Here is a 21,864-nt window from a genome sequence, read left to right on the forward strand (position 1 = left end):
AGGTGGAGCCATATCCAAAGAGTACAACTTTCTTAAAATAAAGTTTACCTTGGACACCAAAGAATTAACATGCACATCAAACACCAAACTACTATCAAGAAACAAACCAAGACATTTCATAGAGCTTTCAACATTTATAGAATTATTATAAATGGAATTTACTGAATTCTCTTGCAAGTTCCCAAAAACATAACTTTACTCTTTCGTGTATTAATTGAGAGTCCGTTTGCAGATAACCACGTTACTAACACATTGATATTAAAATGTATAGAGGACTGCAAAACATCTAAAAACACAAATCTGCAAGTCATCAGCAAATGCAAATGACATGCAGCTCCTACTACTAATACAACTTAGCAAATCATTAACATACATAACAAACAATAGAGGCCCAAGTACAGACCCCTGGGGTACACCACTACTCACAGGGAGCATTCCAGAAACAACATTCCTACAACAAACATACTGATTCCTTCCAAACAAATACGACAAGATAAGCTTACAAGCTGAGGACGAAAAATTGAACAAACGATGCAATTTTCTGATTAAATTGGCATGATTAATTTTGTCAAAGGCTTTCTCTAAGTCTACTGACAACAACACACAACAACCTCCCGCACCAACAGTCTTCCTTATATTGTCAGTCAATCCAACAAGAAGAGATGCAGTGCCGCCATTACATCTAAATCCATACTGGCTCTCATGTAATAGAGAATTTTCGCCAATATAAACTATCTTTCATGACATACTCAACCATTTTAGAAAGAATCGGCATTATAGATATAGGCCTATATTCACTAGAATCGCCATTCTTTTTTTGAATAGGCACTATTTTTGCAATTTTCGACATCTCTGGAAACACAGACATTGTTAACATAGAATTGACAACGTGCAACAAGAATTGACCAACAAGGGGAAACACAAGCTTTAGAAACTTTAGCTGAAATCCATCATATCCAACTGCCGTGGACTTGATTTTATTGAAAGCATCAACAATCTCAGCATAATTAATTGCACGAAAGGAAAAACCATCAAAAGCATCAACAGGAATACAAGAAACATTAAAAAAATCTACATCTAAAACATCCCACTAGATCCTACTATCAAAACATTTTTGGTGACCCCGACGCAAAAATGTTTTGATAGTAGGATCTAGTGGGATTCAATTCAAACACATAAATTTGAACTGACACTTAGTATCCAAATTAATTTCCTTGCAAGCACATGAACTTGAAGGAAGCCGCCTAAATAGTAATTAAAACACTTAGTTTAGTCACTACAAAAGACGACTGAATTTTCTTTATTTCTGGCTTTCTTTATATACATAATTTCTTAACATTATTAATTACAAAATGCTATTGATAAATGCTGATACTAATTAATAGTAATGTAGGTCGACTACTAGTAAACATTAAATGCTATGTAAGCAAAATAAATAAATGTGTTAAAGAAACTTTAAAACTTTGCAAAAAGTGAATGAACCAATGGCCAATGAACTAAAATAAAGAAAATTAACTGTAACAATAAAATAGTCCAAATATGTGATATAATAATGCTGTAAAAGCAGTTTAAAACTTATAAATATGTAGGTGTGCTTGATTTTTGTATTTATTCTTTGTTTTGGTAATTAAATCTAAAGTATGTTTATAGAACAATAAAAAAAATATATATATTTATGTATGTTTTAACATTCTCCGCCGCGTTGACATTGTTCAAGTAATGAGTGCGCCTGGGTTGGATGCATGTGGGGATGACTCCATTGTAACATCGATTGTTGATTGATGAGATCTTATAGCTGGTGTAGGTATGAATTGAGATGGCTTCTTAAATTTTGTGTGGATCCTCCAACTCAGCAGGCCAAGTAAAATAAGAATGCAGCAAGCTAAAGATGCGTAGCTAACTGCATGATGATGTTGATTTGATGAGTGTATTAATTGTGGTAGGTGTTTTAGAGTTGATTCATGCAACTGTTTTTGTATATTATCCAATTCTTCTCGATGAATCTTGTAAGAGGTGGTATTGGTATTTGTTGAAACCTTTTCAATTTCCTCTTGTCGACTTATATATTGAATGCCTTTCAATCTTACATAGGATGTATGTAAACTACTGGAAGCTGCAAAATGTCCATGTATCGTAACAAATTTGTTTTTTATTACGCAGTTAGGACCAATTTCCATTATTCCGGAATTTTTAATGATGATGAGGTTGAGTTCAGATCCGCATACCATTGAAGATTCAATATCGGCTGTAGTAGCAAAGATCCATTTATTTTGATGATGTAATTGACTCCAAACTGCGGTTCCAGTAATTTTGTGAAGACGGCAATTGCTAGTTGATTGGTTATTGAAGATACTGATCTCGCAAGGGTTAACAAGTGCATTTTTCTTGAGCTTTGACTGCTGATTTCTGCAAATATATTCATCATCGTTTGGTTTGAGGCAGCTTGAAATATCCTCTGATTTGAAAAGAATGTATTCTTCTCTATGTGCATCGGTAGATATGTATTCCGTTTCAGGTAGAATGGCGATTAAGGTGTCATTTTGTATTGTTGGAACTGCAACTATTTTGAACAACTCAAAAAACTGTTGGTTAACTAAGGGTATCTTCACTTCAAAAATTATTTCATATTTTGTAACAGCCCCCTTGACACTCATAAGCTTATAAAGTTGAATCAAATTGTCACCTGCTGTTGGCAAAGCATGTGAAATTGGAAGATTAGCCTTGATGACACTAATTTCTTCTTTCAATTGATGAGGAGCCAATAACAGGGGACTGATTTTTCCATGATGAGTATCGGTAAGTACATTAATGATTTCGGCCTGTGTTCTCTGTAGGTTTATTGCGGATAACATCAAATGCGTTGATAGAAGTCCAAACAGTTGAGAATTGTTGAATTGGGCGGATTCTTCAGCTATATCGTTATTCTGTTTGTCAACCATTTTCAAAATCTCCCGTATTTTTTGGTGAGTGTTAATCTCATCCTGTTTTATAACATTAATAGTTGAATCAATTATTGAAGTCTGATTTTTCAATAGACTGATTATGTGGTCCTGTTCGCCTTTTGCCTGGTTGATGGTCTTTGACATTTCTTCTGCATAGTCCGCATCAAGAACGCCAAAAAGTGAGTGCGCAATATTGCCAATTATGTTGAATGGAGATCTTTTTACACGTTTATTGATGAATAATTCCTTGTCTTGTAGTAATTCATTTTTCGTCTGCTTCAGATTGTATACAAAAATGTTGCACATCTCATACTGATGCATTACAGGGCACATTTGCTGCAACGTTTGTAAGCTGGATGCCAATGACTCTATTTCCGAAACAAAGGGCTTCAAGTCATAATATACTAACATCTTCCATTCTGCCGTATTCAGTTTCACTGTTCCTAATCCTTCAAAATATAATCCCGGATCATTGTGAAATTGTGTAACTTTCAAATTGTTGCACAGGACCGTAGGTATTAGGAACAATGTTAATAATACTGATAGTATTATAGGACTGTTTGCAATTCTCACTCTTTTTGCCGGAATGGCATCTCTTCCATGTTCATCTGTTACCGGCTTTTTCTTGTGGGAAATTGTGCTTTCTTTTTCCATTTTGTACTACCGGGCCCCCCCGAAATGAAATCCTGAGTACGTTGCTGCTTCCGACCATCTTTTCCAGAATTGGTGCTTAATATGCGAAATTAACTTCCAGTGTGTTATACTGGATGTTTTCGAAGTTTCTGCTCTACTATCTACCTGTGAAGTTAGAGCTTCGCCGATTAGAAAATGTCCCGGCGTCAATGCTTCAAGGCAATCTGGATCGTTTGAAAGAGGTGTGAGCGGACGCGAATTTAAAATAGCTTCGATTTCTACTATTATTGTCTCTAATTCTTCATGAGTAAGTGTTTCCGTTGAAACACTACGGACCAAGAGACGTTTTGCGGACTTCACTGCAGCTTCCCATAAGCCTCCGAAATGCGGAGCTCTTGGTGGAATGAAATGGAACTGTATGCCCTTGGAACTTGCAGCTGATAAAAGTAGCTCTTGCGCCTTGTCCGAATATAAGGTTTCAGATAATTCCTCTAAACTATTTTTGGCTCCAACAAAGTTTGTAGCGTTATCGCAATATATATTTTGGCAGTGATCTCGGCGAGCTATAAATCGTTTAAGAGCGCCAATGAATGATTCAGTTGATAGGTCCGATACGAGCTCTAAATGAACAGCCGTTGTTGCAAAGCAGCAGAATACAGCGACATAAGCCTTTGTTGGTCGTTTGCCCCTGACCTTGTAATGTATCCAAAATGGTCCACAGTAGTCGACTCCAGAGTTGATAAATGGTCGAGCAGGAACTACCCTTGTTGCTGGCAAATTTCCCATTATTTGTTGATATAGCTGTGGTCGCGCTCTATTACATTTTATGCATTTTTGAACGGTAGCCCTTGCTGTTATCTTGCCTTTTATTGGCCAGAATCGCTGTCTTATTGTGTTTAACAGGGCTTGAGCTCCACAATGTTTGTTTTCTTCGTGAACTGTCTTAAATAGCAATTTCACCAATGGATCATTATAAGGCAATATCATTTGGTGTTTCGCATCCATTTGTAGCATAGCATGTTCCAATCTTCCTCCAACGCGAAGAATGCCTTCATCATCCAAAAACGGTGATAAACTGCATAACGAGCTATGCTTATTAATCTGCTTTTCAGCCTTCAATGCGTTGATATCAGCTGCAAATTCGGATGATTGTACGGCTTGAATTATTAGACGAAGGGAGTCGTCTAATTCGTTGGAAGACACTGCTATATGTTGAGGCCGGTGTGCCTTTTGCATACGTACATTCCTGGTGAATCTAAGCACGTATGCCAAAATTCTTTGTAACTTCCTGAATGAATTTTTGTGCTCTATCATATGTATTAGATGCATGTCAGAAGCTACTATTGACGTCGTAGCTGCAGTCTTTAACTCCATGCTATTTGTTATATCCTCTTGCGGAGAGAATTTGGTCGGCCATAGTTCTTCTTTTCCATGAAGAAAAACTGGACCATGAAACCATAATCGGCATTTAGAAAGATGAGCTGGCGAGAGTCCTCGAGATAAAATGTCGGCAGGGTTTTCTTTTGACTTAACGTGGTTCCATTGTTCTGGCAATGTTAAGTTTTGTATGGTGGATACCCTATTAGCCACAAAAGTCTTATATACGTTGGACCTTGATTTTATCCAGGCGAGTACTATCTCAGAATCAGTCCATAAAAACATCGGATTATTCTAAAGCCTTAGGTCATTTTTCACCCTGGTAGCCAGTTGAGCTGCTACCACTGCGGCACATAGCTCTAATCGTGGTAGAGTTTGTTTTTTCAAAGGAGCTACCCTGGATTTAGCACAGATCAGACGTACAACTACTTGTCCATCTTTTCCAATAAAACGAATATAAATAGCCGCGCCAAAAGCTCTTTCCGATGCATCGGCAAACACATGCAACTGAATTTTCGTCGGGATCTCCCCACAGAATACATGTCGCGGTATCTTAAAGTTGTTGAGACCTTCCAATTCCCTTCGAAATGTTTTCCAAGTGGCACAAAGTTTTTCGGGTAATGCTTCGTCCCAATCTAATGTATGTTGCACAGCTGCTGAATAAATATTTTTGCCTTCACCACAATCAGTGCAAGTAGGCCAAGCGGATCAAACAATTTTGCTAGTTCAGACGTAACTACTCGTTTTGATTATGATCAATGTTTGTTTTTACACAAAATTGATCTGCTTGCGGCATCCAATATAATCCCAACGTCTTTATTGTTTGAGATTCGTTGAGATCCAGGTTCACTTCTCGATCGCTATGTGGTATGTCCTTCAGCAATCTTGGTGTATTGGATGACCATTTCCTTAGAATGAAGCCGTGTTGTTTCAAGATTGTTACTAACTCCTTTTGGATTTCAATAGCTGTACTTAGGCTATCTGCACCGCCGAGACCGTCATCCATATAAAAATTATCTTTCAGCATTTGTGAGCCTAATGGATAACGCTCCATGTTCTCGTTTGCAATCTTTTGTAAGCATTTTGTAGCCAGATACGGTGCTGAACGTGTCCCATATGTGACCGTATTAAGTTTGTAATAACTGACTGGATGGGATGGATCCTCTCTCCAGATAATTAGCTGATACCTTTGATCGTCGGGATGCATTAAAATCTGCCTGTACATCTTTTCAATAGAAGACGAATTTTGGCAATCGAAACCTCAGCAAAATAGAAAACAATTCACTTTGTACGATTGGTCCTGTATACATTAGATCATTTAACGATTGACCTGATGAAGTTTTCGCTGATGCGTCAAATACAACCCTAAGTTTTGTTGTTGTACTATCGGGCTTAAGAACACAATGATGCGGAATAAAATATTTAGGATTTGATACGGTACACACGTCAATCTTTTGCATGTGTCCTAATTGTTCATATTCTCGCATAAATTTAATGTACTGGCTTCGGATATCTTCCTTCTGTAGAAGTCGGCGTTAAAGGCTCATAAATCGGTTATAAGCCATTGCATGTGATTTCCCCAACGCTGTTGAAGATTCTTGAAACGGAAGACTGACGATGAAACGACCATTCTGATCCGTCTTAACATGTTGATTGAAGTGAGATTCGCAAAGGGTTTCCAATGGAGACATCACCTTTTCAGTTGATTCCACTTCCTCAAGTTTCCAGATAGCTTGTTTCAGTGATGTTTCACTAAAAATTGCGCATGTTAGCGCTGCTGATGTGTCGTCCGTTGACGATTGTTGAATTAAACCACCTACAATCCAGCCAAGCGCAGTATTTTGGAGTATGGGTTGATGACCATTTAGTTTTGTTGTGCCTGGTTGCATTAAACTGAAGTAAAACTCAGCTCCGAGTAAAATGTCAATTTTTCCTTGAACGTTAAAATTAGGGTCTGCTAATCTAATATTCTTGGGAATTTGCCAGTTTTGTATATCCAAATCATGATTTGGTTGTGCAGGTATAATTGTGGGCAAAACAAATGCTTCCAAATTTGTGGAAAATTCAGAATTGCTTGATAACATTTGTATGTTTACCCGATGATAAGCCTTCTTCTGAATCCTTCCTACTCCGGAAATAGATAAAGAGGCATCTGCTGTTCTAAGTGACAATTTTTGTATGAGTCTTTCCGTCACAATGTTCACTTGCGAACCCGAGTCTAACACCGCTCTAAATTCGCCTGACATACCGTTAGCCGCTTTGATGATGACTCTAGTCGTTGCTAGTATTACATTTTTCTGATCTTCTGCTGATGCCGAAGATTACTGCAGTAATGTTGATTGGTGCGGTATCGCTTTTTGTTGGTGTCGTTTGATTTGAGACCTTCGGTGACGGTTGAGACCTTTTTGGCAAATGTAGCAATGTATTGTGCTTATTACTACATATTTTGCAGTTGCCAGAAAAACAAGTTTTTGCTGCATGGTCCGATTTGAAACAATTTACACACAATTTATGTTGCTGTATGCATTTCAATCGCTCACCTTCTGTCATTGCCAAGAACTTCTTACAATGATAAATTGGATGGGAGTCGTTCTTGCATAGTTTACAACTCCTGTGATCCTCCACTGATGTTACGGACGAAACAGTTTTGATTGAACCCTTGTGGTTAGATGCCGCTTTTCCAATCGATTCCATTGACTCAAATTGTAGTTCCAAAAATGCAAACAGCTCTTTCATAGCAGGAACTTCTTTCGGATTGGTCAGTGATTGCATGAATCGTATGTACAGCGCGTGATCCAATTTCTTTGTGATCAATTGAATCAATAGAGCATCCCAAGACGTAGTGTCGATTTGAAGATTGTTGAGGGCTAGCATGCATTCCTTTGTAGTGTCATGCAGAGCTTTGATGGAAGCCGTTGATGAAGTTCCATTTGGTTGACTCAGAATCCGATCTACTAGAGTGGAAACAAGAACCCGTTTATTGTTATAACGTTCTTGCAGCAACATCCATGCCGTTTTGTAATTATCCTCTGTCAAGGATAGATGGCTGATTAGTTTGCCAGCCTCGCCAGATAAATTGGTTTTGAGATAACACATTTTTTGAACACTTGGAAGAGGCTGTTTGTCTACCATCTCCAAGAAAAGTTCATAAAACTGACGCCACTTCAAACAATCCCCATTGAATTGAGGAATTGTTACCTTTGGTAGTGGGAGTGAACTGTGTGCTATAATTTTACTCCCCAATTGAGGTGCAATGGTCACGGTTTCGCTGCATTTGTCTTTCAAGACTGCTAGTTTTATTAGGTTGTCTTGTACAGCATCTTCCAGCATATCGTAGTTTTCTTGACTCAATCCAATTTTCGATGGATCTTCAATCAGCTGTAACATTTCATCGTAGAGTTCCGTTATTTTATTCCACAGCTTTTTTATTGTATCTTCTTTGATGTTATAAAATTGCTTCGGCTGTTCCGCTTTGATTGTGCCCAAGCCTTGCAAGTGACGACTAAGGGCACTCATTCGAGCATTGATCATTCTGGCAAGTCCATCAACACGGGAAGGTATATTGTCTCCTGCGACAACTTCAGTCGATTTCTCTTTCAAGGTGGGAACTGGCTTACTTTTGGCAGACATCAGTTTCTTTTCTAGTTTCCGCGTCTATATATTCCATTGTTGAACTGAACTTCTCTCCAATCGTTCTATATAGATTCCGAGCAATATACGGATCATCCTCTGACAAAGATGGATCATCGCGAATTCTGTTTTCTGCCTTCTCGAAACTCTGCCATAACAGCCTTAGTTCATCAAGTTTGCCCTTGTAGAACTCTTCCGTTCTCTTTTCAAGCGGTGCCTTCTTTATAGTAGAGACGAATTTTTCGAAATTACTGCCCCTTTCTTCTTGCTGAGAAATAAGCTCTTGGACGTTTGCCATTATTGTTTGTTGCTTTATTAGCGAGTAGCAGCAGTTGTTGTATGATGGTTAGTTACAGGCAATTTCCTCCTGTTTTTCCTTCAGAGCTCCAAAAAGGGGGTTTTGAAATTGGTACGCGTACGTTACGTCCTCACACCTTGTGAATAACGTCACCAAAAAATGTTTCGGTTTAGTTACCGTCAGGATCACGTCGGGGTCACCAAAAATGTTTTGATAGTAGGATCTAGTGGGATTCAATTCAAACACATAAATTTGAACTGACACTTATCCAAATTAATTTCCTTGCAAGCACATGAACTTGAAGGAAGCCGCCTAAATAGTAATTAAAACTCTTAGTTTACTCACTACAAAAGACGACTGAATTTTCTTTATTTCTGGCTTTCTTTATATACATAATTTCTTAACATTATTAATTACAAAATGCTATTGATAAATGCTGATACAAATTAATAGTAATGTAGGTCGACTACTAGTAAACATTAAATGTTATGTAAGCAAAAAAAATAAATGTGTTAAAAAAACTTTAAAACATTGCAAAAAGTGAATGAACCAATCGCCAATGAACTAAAATAAAGAAAATTAACTGTAACAATAAAATAGTCCAAATATGTGATATAATAATGCTGTAAAAGCATTTTAAAACTTATAAATATGTAGGTGTGCTTGATTTTTGATATTTATGTATGTTTTAACAAACACTTTTGTCCCGAAGATAGGACCTATAAGAAATGTCACGAAGAGACAAGTGATACCGGATTTCAGCAGATTTAAACCAGTCATCTTTATTAATTTTACAAAATCTCCTTTTAACAGGAACTACACTATACAAGTGCCGAAGACCACGGTTCAACATATCATGCTTGGCATCAACATCTGCCACAGAATAAAGCCCACAAAAGGCGCTGGAAAGCTCCACAGGATCAACAGAACTGAAATCTGCATATTCATAAAAACTCTGCACACAAAAACTGGGAACATTAATTGATAGAAAGATGAACGAATGATCAGAAATACTAGGGCACAAAAACTGATTTGAACATACTACCAAACTCAGACACGATACAAAAAAATAATCCAACAAAGAAGTAGAGGTATGTGCATCGACGTGTGTGGGCAATGAGTTGTAGACAACAGATACATTTAATCTGCTACAAATTTCCCTTACAACTAAACTTCGCTGCAGATCAAACATATTATTATTGAAATCTCCCATAATAATAACATTTGAGTACCTAACAATAAGATCAGAAATTTCATTTTCAAAAGCCACAATATCGCCATGTGGCAAATAAACCACAACAACAAGAAACACACAATTGTTTACAATTTCCTCGCAGAAAACATATTCAACAACTCCATAAGAACTTCCTCTACACACAAATTTATGTTTAATGTTCTGAGAAACATACATTACAACACCACCTCCTCTATTACAAGGACGATCACTCCTATAACAAAAATAACTTGGTATTTGTATAGCTTCTGTGGAAACAATAGGCTTTAACCAAGTTTCTGTCTCGCCAAAAATGCCAAGATTATTACCCTCTAAAATATTTCTCAATTCATGGATTTTAAAAGTATTTTTACTCAAATTATAACTTCTGAGATTTACATGACCTACATTAAGATTGTTTTTAAAATTGCATAACTGACTACTAAGAAAACTATTATCGCTAACAATATTACCTAAACTAGTTGAAAAATTCATTATTTGACCGTATAATTCAAATGACAGTAATAAAAAAAAATAAATCCGGGAAAAAGAATAAAATTAATAAATAATAAATAATAATTAAACTACTCACACAACCTTCACTTATGAACTACCACCAATACAACCTGCACTTGACCGTGAAACAGCTAATGAATCCAAACCGCATGAGGCAGCACTAGCAACATCAGCTACACCAGCAGAGACATCATCACCATTATCAATCAACATACTAGTGCATTGATTTATATCAAGCTCACCCTCTCTTCCATCGCGGAAGACAACCAACGCTTTAGGGTTATCCTCACTCTTCAGCTTGAACTTTTTAATTTTATTATTTCTCCACAACTTGCGACAGAGATACATTAATTTTGAAGCTGTACGATTATGATGGTCATTAAGGTACACTCTACTTCTTACAGCCACACCAGTGATATCACCAAGCATTAGAGGATTACGTCGCTTTTGGTAACTAGCCATTAAACTGTCTCTAACAAGAATGGAATTAAACTTAACCAGCACGGATTTACCCTTTGAGATGTAGCAGCAATGGTTTAATGTTTGACCTATTGAGACGCCTAGTTAGTATATCGGCTTCAATTACAGACTCTTGCTTAGTCTGCTCGAAAATCTTAATTGCAGCCTGGCAACTCCGCACTGATTCCTCCATTTGTTGAAACCTACTGTCAACCTCTGATCGTATCGTCTTGACCACATCCTTAATTTTCAGCATAAAGCTTTCAAATTGATTCTCCAAACATAGCTTATATAATTCAAATTCTTGCCTCAGTGTTTCATAAACATCTCCAGTACCGCTTTGTGTATCAGTACCTGCATGACTAGAAGCAGTAGCATCAGCGCTATTATCAGTCTACTTCTTAACACAGGTTGGGCATTTGAATAAAAACATCATCGTTTTTCTGTTCCTGTATAAGAAACTGTGTTGTTCTTTAGTCACATTAACACAGTTAATGTGAAAAAACATTCCACAGATACAACATCCAACACTATTCTGGTTGTTCTTGACAACACTACTACAAGTTGGGCACGTATATGTTTTTGTTGTAGTTGGCATGGTTTCAAGATAGGATTCAGATAACGTTCCAGATATATTGTCGAACACAGATGACAACCGCAACGACATCAGCAGCAACACAACAACAAAGCAATTGAAACGATAAACCACTACAGCAGTCACCAACTACTCCATTTGCTTGTAAACAAATTTACACCAACGCAAAGAGTACACAGCTCTATTTATTTAATATCAATCAGTATAAATACAGCATTTGTTCCAGAAACACTGCGCGGCAATTTGATGTTATTCTTCTTCCAATCAGCTATTTGTTTTATTTCATTTACAATTTGGTATTGTAAATCACTCCTCCAACACACAATTGATGTCGCAATAAAATCAATTTATTAACGCAAAAAACAACTTAATTTGCACTGCTATGCAAAAATGATTTATTAAATTTTATAATTTCCCGGGAGCAAAAATATTTACTGACACATCTTATAGGGCTCGCAAAATCGTATCGTATCATAGCATTAAATATTTTTTTAATTATTTAAATAACACATTATTGAATAAATGAAAACTTTTTTCTTTGCACATACCAATTATATTGAAAATATTACATTTACTGAGTTCATTAAAATGTTTTACAAAGAAATGAGAGACAATTTTGAAACAGAGCAAATTGTTCTTGTAACATTTGATCAATCTCAGATGTAACGCTACAACGATATAATGTAGACAACAATAATTTTGTTGTTGTAAATATACCAACTGTCACCTTTTCTGAGAAAAGAAGTGACTTCTTAGGCGAGGGAGTCAGAAACTCACTTCCAAATGCTTGCAGGGTATATATATATTCATGCTAATGCAGTGTTAAAACGTCTGATTTCATTAAATAAATATTGAAATAGGTGCGAGAAAGTGTTGCTGTGTATAACTATCAAGCAATCAATCATAAGGTTTTGTGTAAGGGTTGTCATATGGTGAATTATATTCCAATGAATGTCCTTTTAAATTGGTGCTGTAGCACTCCTGCATGGTGTTAGATATGGTAACGTTCTTATCATGGGAGATTTCAAGAAATAGGTTCGATATTTCTGACAGTGCACTAGTTTAGGTAGTTATTGTAAATAGGAAAATATTACATTTTGTCATTAAAATGTTTTACAAAGTGAGAGACAATTTGTTAAACAGTGCAAATCTGATGTAAGCTACAACGATATAATGTAGACAACAATAATTTTGTTGTTGTCACCTTTTTGAGAAAAGAAGTGACTCTCTAGGCGAGGGATTGTTCACAGCTCAGGGTATATATATGACAAAATGTTCCTTGTACAATGTGCATAAGGTTTTGTTAATCTTATGTGAATTATATTCCAATGAATGTCCTTTTAAATTGGTGCTGTAGCACTCCTGCATGGTGTTAGATAACGTTCTTATCATGAGATTTCAAGTCTAGTGCACTAGTTAGGTATTTGTCTAGTAACATGAATCTGAGCGTTGTACATAATTCAATTCCTACGCATAATGATGTAGTCCAAAATTCTGCGTCTTTGTAGTAATACTTCTTATTGTCGTCTCCCAATTTGTTAAACTTCAGTGATCAATTTTATTGCCAAAGAGTATCACATCCTGTTTTCGTCTTTAGCTCTCTTATTGTTCACAGCTCATGTGACAAAATGTTGTTTTATCGACTAGTATGCACTTGACAATGTGCATGTACCGGATGTTAATCTTGATGTTGGGGAGGGATTTAGTTTTCTATATGTTTGTTATTTAGAGGCTGGAAGATTGCTAAGGTTGAAAAGCTTCTCGAGGTCTTTAAATTTCCTTCATCTGTGTGTAGCCTTAGACTTTATCAAGTATATTACTAATTTGTTAAGTCCTGTTAGCAGCAAAACTTGTTTTCCTTTATCCTGATGATATCCAGCTGATATGTTTAGAATATTTGGTACGTAATGTTATCGTCAACAAGATTAATTACATAATTAATTGTTATGTGAACTTTACGTTGAGAAAGTTATACTCGTCGCCCCTGCCGACCGAGGGGGCGATCTCCCCTTTCGTAGGGATCCCGTACACGCCATAATCCGCATTATGATGGAATATGAGAAGGGATAGAAAACCAGCTACAGAAATCTACTTCAACAGCCAGTTTGTTATTAAGTTGTATTATTCATTTAAAAATATAATTATATTAGATTTTAAGTTCTATATTCATGCAAAAGTCTACGTTAGAATACACAGAATTGAAATCAATACACATTTTATAGAATATAAAAATTTGTGCGATGAAAATCTACGTATAATGGTTGATAATATCTACTTAATCGAAAAGGAACATTTATTCTAATGGATGAAATTAGGAAGTCTGAGGGTATATTACCTACCGTTTAGTATTTTAATTACCATCATAGTGTTCAATATAATACGTCTACTTTTTAATGTAGGCAATCGAATTAATTTTAACCTGCTAGTGTAAGAAGGCAACACAAAGTCACTATTCCAATGTAAACCTCTCAGTGCAAAAATTAGAAATTGTTTCGGCACTGATTCAATTTTATCGGAATATATATACAACAGAGCCATATTCTAATATGGCACAAGAGATGTATAAAGTTGTTTTGTAATGTAGGGATCAAAGAATTCGTTAGCCCATTGTTTTATAAATCCTAAGACACCGTGGGCTTTGTTTACCATAGAAATGACATGATTATTAAAATATAATTTTGGATCCATTAAAATACCAAGATCAACAAATGAATCTACAGTTGATAAAACTGTACCATTAATATTGTATTGCCTTGTTAAAGTAGAAGATCTGGAAAACACATATGCTTACATTTGTTTAGGTTTAAATCCATACAGTTTAATTCGCACCATTGAAAAAGGCTATTTACATCATTTTGAAGTAAGTCAGCTTGCTTTGTTTACCATAGAAATTACATGATTATTAAAATATAATTTTGGATCCATTAAAATACCAAGATCAACAAATGAATCTACAGTTGATAAAACTGTACCATTAATATTGTATTGCCTTGTTAAAGTAGAAGATCTGGAAAAACACGTATGCTTACATTTGTTTAGATTTAAATCCATACAGTTTAATTCGCACCATTGAAAAAGGCTATTTAAATCATTTTGAAGTAAGTTAGCTTGCTTCATGGAATTATTGCTGATAAACAACTTGACAACATGACATTAGCAATTTGGAATGGATTATTGCATTTGGTAAATCATTTATAAATAGAAGAAAGAGGAGTGGACCTACATGACTTCCTTGGGGAACACGGGAAGGAACATTAATGGATTTGGAGAGACAATCATCAAACAAAACTACCTGTGATCTCAAACCCCCCACGGCCGGTTCTATGCACCGGATTGACTCGGAGGAATCAACTTCCGACCAAGGGCTGTCAACCCAGCAAATACTACGTGTATTTTTTCAACATGGGAGCATCATTACCCGGAATGCTTGCTCCGTATTCTTTTGGTCCATGCCGGGATTGAGACAAACCCCGGACCATGGTTCTGCTCAGTTTGTCACAACAGCATCCACCACAGTTCTATCTCGGTGAGATGCAACGGATGCAGAGAATGGGTACATTTCAGGAGTTGTTCCGGCCTTAGCCGGATACAGGAGTATAGCGAAAGGGACTACGTTGCTTCTTGCTGCGCCAATGCAGTCCCCAGCGAGTCGTCGTCGTCACCGTGGTCCACGTCATCATCGTCGTCGTCTTCGGATTACGTGACTCCCACGCAATCTCCGCAGCAGCAACCTGCGCCGCAGCCGCTAACACCGCACATTGCTGTCGCAACTCCTGATAATGTATCCTTTCTTCAATTCAACTGCGATGGACTTCGAGGGAAAATCAACGAGATAGTGGATTTTATGAGTCGAAGAAGTATTATGGTCGCTGCGATCCAAGAAACGAAGCTGAACAACACCTGTAGTCTTCAGAGTTGTGATGGATACAACGTTATTAGAAAGGATCGTACAAGAGGTGGAGGATTAGCACTCCTATTGCACCATTCTGTCCAGTACAGACCTATCTCGCTTGAGCTAGACTCTAATGACCTATACATGGAATGTATGGGGGTAGCGGTCAAATGTGGTACCGCCGAGGTAGAGGTGCTTAACGTTTACATTCCGCCGTTAAATAGCTGTGCCCCGCGTTATTTGCCCGACATTAGTCATCTTTTGGAAGGCAATAACCGTCTGGTGCTAGGGGATTTCAATGCACATCATGAGTTATGGCATTCCGTCCTAGGTAATGACCAGAGGGGCATGGCGCTGGCCGAGCAAATTGATAGCTCAACGTTTTGCACGGTGAACGAGGACATACCCACCAGGATGAGGGGAGACTGCCAAAGCTCACCGGACATATCCATCGTGTCTCCGGGTCTGACGAATGACGTGGCTTGGCATCATTGGGGTGAGACCACCTCCCTATCATCATATCCATCAACAGACCACCCCACCAGAAATTTCACCAATCGTCGCTTCAGAGAACTGCCCATCCCTTCTGACGCTCGGGTAGCAGAAAGGAATTTCCGGGACATCATCACTGCTGCAGCCGCTCGCTATATACCTGCGGGTCGTATACCCGAACTAAGACCGAACTTCCCAGCAGAGGCAGCGGGACTAGCGAATGAGCGTGACGAGCTTCGCCGTTCTAACCCTACTAACCCCAGAGTCAGAGAACTGACGTTGGAAGTGAACAGGTTAGTCGGCGAGCATAAGCGGAAAAAGTGGCTAGAGCATCTGAAGTGTTGCAACATCAGTGAGTGAGTAAATTGTGGGCAACGGTTAAGTCGCTCTCGAACCCTGGAAAGAAGGAGGATCGGACTTCTGTCTCATTTAACGGCGTTGAGGTGACAGATCCGAAGAGGTGCGCGTGTTATTTCAACCGGGAGTTTATAGTGCACCCCGAGAGTGACCGGGCGAAGAGAAGAGTGTTGCGCCGTATACGCTCTCTTCAGGTGGAGGAGGAACCACCACAATTTACGTTGGAGAATGTTGCAAATGTCATCAGGAACGCGAAATCATCCAAAGCGCTTGGTCCAGATGGAATCTCAATGGTGATGTTGAAGCAGCTTGATGAGCCAGGAGTAGATTATCTCACCAAAGCCCTCAACTTGTCGTATCAACCCAAGTAGTTCCCGACGCCTGGAAAATGGTCAGGGTGGTCCCGCTACTGAAGCCGGGCAAGGATGCCAGCAAAGGTGAGTCATACAGGCCGATCTCACTTTTGTCGCCAGTAGCCAAGACACTTGAGGCTTTACTACTCCCCAGCATTCGTGAATGCTACTCCGTTGCTGATCATCAGCATGGATTCCGGAAACAGCATAGCACAACAACAGCTTTGCACGCCATTTCCGCACACATAGCAGAAGGACTCAACCAGAACAGGCCGTGTAACAGGACAGTCATGGTGGCGCTAGACCTATCAAAGGCATTTGATACCGTCAGTCACGCCAAGCTGTTCGAGGACATCGAGAGAACAACCCTCCGGCCAAGTTTGAAACGTTGGATCGTGAACTATATGTGTGGACGCCAGTCGTACGTGGAATTCAGAGACAGGAAATCGAAAGCCCGTAGAGTTAAACAGGGAGTTCCCCAAGGAGGGGTGATATCTCCGGAACTGTTTAACCTCTACCTCTCTGGAATTCCACGCCCACCGGACGGCATAAAGATCGTGACATATGCGGATGATTGCACGATTATGGCGTCAGGACCAAAAATTGATGACATTTGCGAGAGGCTGAATCACTATCTCGTAGATATCGCAGATTTTTTCCGATCGAGGAATATGAAAATATCCGCCACTAAATCAACGGCCACACTGTTTACCACATGGACAGCGGAAATGAGGCTATCTTTGAATGTGCAGGTCGAGGGGTCTACAATTCCGACCACTAATTACCCCAAGGTTCTAGGGGTCACATTCGATAGCCTATACAAGTCGTCCGCGCATGCCACAGCTATTTGCGACAAAGTCAGGAGCAGAAACAAGGTTCACAAGTCGCTAGCCGGCAGCACTTGGGGAGCTGACAAGGAAACCTTGTTAACGACTTATAAGGCAATAGGCCGGTCTGTGGTAAACTATGCGGCGCCAGTGTGATCCGCTAACGTTAGTGCAACGCAGTGGAAAAATCTTCAATCCTGCCAAAATGCCGCCCTGAGGACTGCAACAGGGTGTCTCCTCATGACTCCAATAGACCACTTGCATGAGGAGACGAAGATCCTTCCTGTGCGTCAACACAACAAGATGTTGTCGATGCAATACTTGCTTGGGTGTTATAGGAGCAGCCATCCGAACCGCTACCTAATGGATAGGCACCCACCACCCAGGCATGTCAGGAAGGATCTCCATGATCTGGAGAGAGGTCCAGAGATACAAAAGGAAGCCTCTAGATCAACAGGCCTATCAAGCAGGATTGAACAGTATTCACACGGACGCAGTTGAGGAAGCAGTTCAAGAATATCGTGTGAATACCATCCTCGATGACCATCCGCCTGAGATAGCCGCAGAAGAGCAGCAGCTACCTCGACAAACTAGAGTGGTCTTGGCACAGCTGAGATCTGGATGGTGTAGCCGCCTCAATTCGTATTGGGCACGGATTGATGGAGAGGTCGACAATGTCTGCCCGGCATGTGGTAACGGTCCACATGATACGCTACATCTATTTAATTGCCCAGCCAAGCCCACTCTCCTAACCCCATCTTCTCTCTGGACTCAACCTGTACAGGTCGCAGCCTTTCTGAATTTGGAGTTAGAGGCAGAACCAAATTAAGACAAATTGGAAATACACAGCAGTACTAGCTGCTACAACAACAACCTGTGATCTATTTCGCAAATAAGATGATATCCATTTAACTAAATTTATACTGAAACCAATTTGATTTAATTTATATATTAAAAGTTCATGGTTAACCCTGTCAAAAGCTTTACTGAAGTCAGTGTAAATTGTATCTGTTTGATTACGCTGAATAAAACCTTTTATGACGGTTGAGGAAAATTGAATAAGATTGGTAATGGTTGAGAGGTCACTACGAAAACCATGTTGATATGGACTTAAGATTGGCTGAACTTTATGAAAAATTACATTAATTCGAGACATTAGTTAAGCTACCCGATTTGTGTAAAGGAACTATATAGGATTTCTTAACGAAGGTAGGAAAATGACTATACTTCAGGGAATAATTAAACATCAGCGTTAATGGGATAGCTAATGTATCTGAACAGTACTTTAGAATTATGCTAGGAATGCCATCCGGACCTGGACTTTTAATTGATCTTAAATTACGTAGATTTTTAGAAACATATTGACTTTGTAAAAAAGGCATAGATATTTGATCTATTGTCGATAATTTATAGCTATATGTGTCTTTATTTGGACAGGGTGAATATGAATATGTTGTAGCGAAAAAATTTGCAAAGCACTCTGAAATTTCAGAGTTTTTCTCAAATGTCTGATTATTGAATTTCAAAATTGTGGGTTTTGACGTAGCTTTTCTTTTTATATTAACAAAGTCATAAAAAGATTTAGAATTGGATTTGAAATTATGTTTAATCTTGTTTAAATAAAGATTGTAAATTTTTCGGGACTCTGTCGTATATTTAGACCTTGCGACAGCATAATTAGCATAATCTATAGAGGAGCCTGATTTTTTATATTTTTTAAAAAGTTTATTTTTATAATTTTTAATACTTGAAAGCCCAGATGTGACCCATGGATATCGTTCCGAGTTTCTAAATCTAACAATGGAAACACATTCTAGACTAAATTTATTTAGGATATCATAAAATTTATATACTGATAATTCTAGTTCACTATGACTCTTACAAATAAATAATGAGCTCCAATTTACGGTTGAGATAAGTGCGTTTAGCTTTCGGAAGTCAGTTTTATTATAATTAGGAACAGATTTAAATGACATTGAAGAATATTTGGTAGCTAAATTATTATGCATCATGGATATGCATACTGTAGGATGGTAGTTATCTTCGGGAGTACATACTGAATGTATTTTAATTATTTCAAAATATTGTGTATAATTCACAAATGCTAGATCTAGAATTCGATCATAACAATTTGATACGCTATTTATTTAAAAAGATTTATGTCGCTAAATCGATTTACAATTCCAAAGGTATATTAGCATCAACTGCAATAAGGACGCCACCACCTTTTTTTACAACTCTATCTTTTCTAAATATTTGATATCTAGAACACAAAATTTCACTATTTAACACGGATGCTTTTAACCAAGCTTCAGAAAATACTATAACATCATAAATTAAACCAAGGCTATCAGAGAATAATTGAGTTAATTTTGTGTTTAACCCTCTTACATTCTGATAGCAAACATTGAGAAACATATTTAGTTTTTTGGCAATATTTCAGCCCTCTGAGGCAAATGAGCCAAATTTTCAGATCTTTCCAGAAATTCCTTTACAAATGCATTAGCAGGCCAAAATTCTCTCGAAATTAGTCGATGAAACATACTTTCTTTTACAAGATGATCTACTTTCTGAGAAAGCTGACCGGAGCTTATAACAACGTAGAAAGAAATTTCCATCGATTTTTGATTTTATATAATAATTTATATCCCCAGCCGAGGTATCTGGTGCAAACGTAGATACAAATACCATTTTCCTGGTGGGAGCCATAGATAATGGTCTTTGACCTGGTTGGAGGGAGTTGCTAGTGACAGCTACGGAAGACGCATTAGATGCTTGAACTGATGTTTCCCGATTTCCGTGAGGTTTTGAAGTCTTCCAGACTCGCACTACTTATACTCAAAGATTTTGGATTAATCACTTTACATCCTTAACGATTTCCGAGGTCGAATGTGACGCAACACTAGCATATGTCTGGACACAATCAGTTTCCGTTGTATCTGTGATATTGACGGAAGGTGATTGTGGCACTGTATTCCCAACAGAAACTGTGGGTTTGCGACTAGGCACGACTTTATTGGGAGCCTTTTTCGCAGACCTTTTACGTTTCTACCCAGACACAGATGGCGATGATACAAATTCATCCAGCACTTGGTACTTTTCGAACAAATTGGAAAAATTCTCAAAACGTTTAGATAACGATGTAAATTCCAAGCTCCGACTGCAAGTCTGAGAGTTTTCGACAATGAACACAGCACCAACGGACACCAACATTATCCCCAATTGTGTCCACTGCTTTTGCATTAATTCGAGCACATTTAACGTGCCATTGATTAAGGCAAAACCAGCAAGAAATTCAAGGGAATTTCTATCCCTTGAATTTCTTATAAAACACAAAATTTGGCGACTCTGTTCTGAGATGTCAAAATAACAAAACAAAATAAAAGAAATGTTACAACAACAATATAAGCTAATATAACAAAGGAACAAATTGGGAATTTAAACAAAATGCTAATTAGAATTTAAATGATTAATTAATATTAGCAAAAATATGTTAAATTTCACAATTCCAATTAGATCAAAATGCACAAAAATTATTTCACAACACTTTTAAACACTGTTACCACAAAAACACTGATTATATTGTTAGAAATTAAATTTTTTTTAAACGAGCACAGAGCACCACAAAATTAGTGAACATTCACGACCCCCGTATCTTGCCCCGTATACAAAATGCGTGTGGTACATTCGTTGATAATGCCAATATTTCTTTATGGTCTTAAAGTATTTAGTGGTAGTTGTGGATATGTTTTGCGTAAATTACGTTTTTTGTTCAATCGGGTTATGTATGCGTTGTCATCGGAATATATAAATTTATATTTTGAGACTTTCCATGGTTGAAGTTTAAAAATGTTGTGTATATTAGAAATATTTGTTGTTTATAAAAGATTCTGGAACTCCATATTCTTACACCATTGTAATTCTGTTTTCGTTTGGGGGATCTACTAGCAAAGAAATTTTATCGCGTATGACTTCACTTTTGTAAAGATAATTTGTAGTGAGACTTGCACGTCTGTTAAAAACTTTAATCAAATCTTTGCACCATTTTAAGAGCAAGCTCTTCTTGCAAGCACATGAAAATAATTTAAATTATTGTTTTTATTAATAATAATAAAAATGTTATATTTTGATTTTTACCTTATTTATTTTTTATTGTTTTTTTTAGCAGATTATGTATGTGTATTCATAATTATTTTAAATTATATTTTATTAGTTTAGTTTATTACAGGAGTTTAACTAATTTTTGCATTGTGTAATTAGCAAAGGTCTTTTTTGGTTTT

General features: G+C 37.6%; 1 protein-coding gene across 1 annotated transcript in view; it reads left to right on the forward strand.

The window, feature by feature from the left end:
• LOC133338531 (ceramide synthase 5-like) overlaps positions 1 to 21,864 on the forward strand; it is a 40,270-nt gene that overhangs the window by 17,989 nt on the left and 417 nt on the right. The gene's annotated exons all lie outside the window — the stretch shown is intronic.

Source organism: Musca vetustissima, unplaced genomic scaffold (assembly GCF_032173495.1).
Source record: "Musca vetustissima isolate MV318-11 ecotype Yass unplaced genomic scaffold, APGP_CSIRO_Mvet_v1 utg3409, whole genome shotgun sequence".
Taxonomy (NCBI): Eukaryota; Metazoa; Arthropoda; class Insecta; order Diptera; family Muscidae; genus Musca; species Musca vetustissima.